Source organism: Glycine max, chromosome 11 (assembly GCF_000004515.6).
Source record: "Glycine max cultivar Williams 82 chromosome 11, Glycine_max_v4.0, whole genome shotgun sequence".
NCBI classification, from domain to species: domain Eukaryota; kingdom Viridiplantae; phylum Streptophyta; class Magnoliopsida; order Fabales; family Fabaceae; genus Glycine; species Glycine max.
Window position 1 is genome coordinate 12,894,539 of NC_038247.2, and position 4,693 is coordinate 12,899,231.

At 30.3% G+C, this 4,693-nt stretch overlaps 1 pseudogene; it reads right to left on the reverse strand.

Annotated features, from left to right (window-relative positions):
• Positions 1-1,053: 1,053 nt before the first annotated feature.
• LOC121173057 (receptor-like cytosolic serine/threonine-protein kinase RBK2) lies at positions 1,054-4,406 on the reverse strand (annotated as a pseudogene).
• Between the last annotated feature and the right edge of the window lie 287 nt (positions 4,407-4,693).

The window sequence follows — 4,693 nt, forward strand, 5'->3', positions numbered from 1 at the left end:
AATTCTAAGAATCCCGGAATTGTTTACTAAATGTCTACAGAATATACAGGTTCCACATAATGACTTTATTGTAAAGTATATTCATCAACACTAAGTCACTAAATGCTTATTTCCCAACATTAATCAGTTACAAAGAATGGAATGTCTTCAGACATGCTAGGTAAAATTTCTAAGTAGAATGGTCACCTCATAAAAAGAGAAAAAAAAGTTTGATAAACATAAAATTAGAAGAAAGTGAAGATTTAAATTGTCAAATGCATACAAATTTCAAATAAACTTTAGGAACATTGAATTAAAAAGCTTTTGGATCGACAAACAGTTTACAAGCACACTCCCTGACATTTCCAACACATTTCAGAAGAGTCTTGACAAAAGGTCACATGCATAAGCTAAGAATAATACTTTCATTTTCAAAAGGTCACAATTCAGTTACCAGCCTCTATGTATAGAACTTAACATTTTCAAAAATATGATTAGAGAAGAACAACATACAGTGATGAGGCATATCCACAACTTTAGTTGTGACACCATGCAAATTATTTCCTAAATTCCAATCAATTCATGAATTAGAAACAAATTTAGAACTCGTATAGTCCAGTACAAAATTGAATAAATTGAACAACATCATGTACATGACCTATCATAAGCACAACATTATCGGATCTACTTTGATTATTAGAACCTCTGTACTTTTTTGATTCACCACAAGAAGCCATGGGATTAAAAACTTCTCCCTTCCAACTTGAAACAATATGCAGATAAATTAAAAATAAAGAAAACTATAACCAATGCAATATATAATTATTCCTTTAATTTCCTGTATCAAGCATTTCAAGTGCACTTCTCTCACCAGTGTAATATATAATTATTTGGTACAAAATGCACAACCATAGATTCACTTTGTCTTCAGATTTTCATTGTGTCCATTTTTTCATATTTTCATTTTATCTATTTTTTCCAGAATAAGAAACCAATCAGGCACAAGCACTATTCACAAATTCACTCTGCAGAGAACAACTATAACTACAATTATAATATTTTGGTGATAGTTGATCAAAATGTCAAAGCCAATAGCTTGATATACTCCTTGACCTTGTTTGTCTCAGGGAAAGAATAATCTATCTCAACCACAACAGCAAGAACATTCTTGTAGGCATTGACAAACATGTGTGGTGCAGCGATAAGTGTTGGGTATGAGATAGCCTATGAAAGTGAAGTAATCATTGAGACACCAACAATGCAATCAATTAAATAGTAAGAATATAAATAAATTGAAAAGTATGCAAATATCACTTTACCTTGTACTTAGCAACCTCCTCACTAACCTCCTAGTCACCTTTGGTGAAAATCAATCCCACATTGGCCTAATTCAATGAAAAACACATTCTCTCAAAATCCAGTAATTCAAACATCAAAACTCATTAATAAAATAGATTTAGGAGTATCTGATAACAAGTTTTAATAGTTGAGACTAGAGAATAAAGCACAAAAAAAAATATAGAAGTAAAATTTTACTACATTGCTATGCCCTCAGAGGTAAGGACATAGTGACACAATTGGCTAATAGCACAAAGACATGCATCAACATTATAATAAGAAGTATGAAGACATGATAAGTTACTTTGTGTGTCTTTCATAGTTTAAGTGTAAATAGGCATATGAGTATACACAAAATATTATTCAAATTTCTGAATCGGTACATTTAGCAATTATTACCCAGGCATAAATTTAACACGTCATATTTAGATACACCAAATTAAAAAGATATACACAATTAAAAAAAGTAGTTAAGGTTATCATTAGAAAAGTAAAGATTTTTTTTAGTGAGAATTGGAAATCTTGATTCAATTATATTGTAGGAGACCAATTCTTTCCACGAAACCTAATTTATGTTGGTAAACTATATGCATAGTGCTATCGATGTTGACATACAAATATAGATGGCTCGTTACTTGATTTACAATTTACAATATTTTTTTTGTTCATCTATATTTTTTTATTCATACTTGCAAATTACAATGCAATATATAGTGGTGGATCCAATTTTTGTTTTTCCAGTGAGAACAAGAAAATAGTCTACAACATTTATACAGAAGACAAATAATATCAATTTTTTTGAAGTATATAAGTTGATCTTTCTTCGTGTATGTGTCTATATAGGCACATGTCAATAAATCTATGTTAAATCAGTAAAAAAGAACATAATTTTTTTAAGTTAGTTTTAGACTTTTAGTACTAGTAACGATTTTGTATTATTAATCATTTATATAGGATTCTTTGTTAATCAACTTGAAATGAATTGGTCTTTCTTCTCTCCATATGTGTGTGTCAACTAATTCAAATAACCTTGAATTGCAAGTTAGTTTTGGTAATTATTGGTGGTAAGATTGATTTTGCATTAATAATAATTTATAGGAGGATACTCTGATAAAAAAAATATAAGTTATTCATTTATAAGTTTATTATTTATTATAAAAAAAATCTATGTGTATTACATACAAAGAGATTTTTTTGTTTAAATACATATAGAGAGAGAGAGAGAGAATTAATAGAGTTTACTTTTGATATATTGTATTAATGTAAAGATTTTTACATTATTAATCAAATAATTAATTACACTTCATTCTAATTATAACTTTTAAAGTTAATATTAAATTAATATTTCCTTGATTATATAATAGTTTATGACTAAATGACATTAACAATTTATATTACTAATATATTCTAATTAAATTTATATGCTCACAAATATTTTTTATTCGAATTTAATTAATAAAATATTTTCATAATAGAACGTATCCTTACAAGATAATCAACGTTTCAATCCTATTTTGTCAGCGCCCGCAGCCATATCTGAATTATTAATTCTTAACCGTGAGTTCTATTTTTTTCCTGATTAGTTAAATTCTCCATACTGTTTTTTACAGTATTTTTTGCTAATATAATATAATGTATATTTTCTAATTGGTGAAAAGAAGTAAAAAAAATTATGTAAACACAGAAAACTTATAAAGATGTTAAATATACAAACCCGAATTTATTTTCCACTTTGGAGATAGTATGGTGAGTCCATTGGTCAGGTAACCACTTTGCAAGCCCAAAATCAGATATCTGGTATAAGATTAACATTAAACAAACTTACTCAGATCAAACAATTAGCATCCTAATTTGATTTAGAACATAAAAAGTTCCATGATTCGATGTGTGAGGCTTAAGAGGCACTTGAGGCTCAAAATCCTCTGAGAGAAGAATATTAGAAGCCTTTATGTCTTTGTGAATGATCCTTCTTTGACACCCCTCATGCAGATATAGTGAAGGCCCTTAGCAATCCCCATAGCAATCTTATATCTGATACTCCAATTCAGTTTCTCTCTAGGTCCTGAAATCATGCAAAGAAGAAAAAAAAGGTAATTATAACTTTTGTTATTATCCCAAAATTTGCATGGCATTCCAAAAACTCTCAAAATGGTTAGTATATATACCATGACAGGCTACCATGTGGAGACAAATGAAGAACAAGAAACATTTCTCCTTCAACACCATATCCAATCAATCTAGCTATGTTGGGGTGGTCCACGTGCACTATAATGCCAAGCTCAGACAAGAAATCTGCAATCATTTCTTCTCGGCACCCTCTTGTCAACCGTTTAATGGAAACAAAGTTTCCATCCTCCAATTTGCCCATGTAAACCTCTGCATAGCCTCCTTCCCAATCAAATTTTCTCCAAAAGTAAACATATAAAATAGCTTATCAGCCTAAATAACACGATGTCAATATGTCATCATAAAAAAAGGTTTCTCTTAGAATTACCTGGTTTAAGAGTATATTTGGATAAAATTCTCTATAAGAACATATGCAAAAATTTATTTCATTTTTCTATCCGTGCTTATGGATAAGTTTATTCAAACATACCTTACTTGTTGGATTAGCATACCATGGATTAGCTAACAAAGCAATATTGTTTTATTTTATCAAACAATAACTTGATTTTTCTGAAAACAGAATTCCATACCATGGCTAAAGTCATCAGTTGCAGCCTGAATCTCCACGAGGGTGAAGTTTTTCCAAGAAGATTTGAAGTAGCCAAACTCAGTGTCAAGAGATGCATGAAGAACTAGAGAATTTAGGGATGGAATGAGGTCCTCCTTGATTCTCGTGCTTTTTCTTCTTGTCAGTTTTGGAACATTTTTAACTGGGTGAAAAGTTTGGAAATGCATTTGGGATCCTTTCTTGAGTAGTTTAAAGAAACCATGACATTGGTTATTGTTATTAGGTGTGTCCCAGCAAAAGATCCCTAACTCTTCGAATCATAAGTGTTGGCCCTTGAACTTAGGGTTTCAGACCCTTGATTCCTAGGAGAGCCCTCTTCAATCTCTAAAGCTTCCAAGTATAATTTGGTATTCATTTTCAACATTAGCACAAAAAATAACAAAATGAAAAGAGTAAGAGTTTTTAACACTACATGTTTGGAGCAAAAACAATAAGTGTTGGAAACAAGAAAAGAAGAGCAAGTGGATTTCAATTACCGATGCTTGAAAATGAATAAGAAAACTCGGGTCGTGGATGCCTACCTCTAAAAACCAATCTCTCCCTTTTAGGTATTTGTTTTCTTTCTAACTTGTGGATGCCATTATGCCAACATAATCTTCTCACTACTAAAAAAAGAGTTTTTCACGACGATTAATAATTACT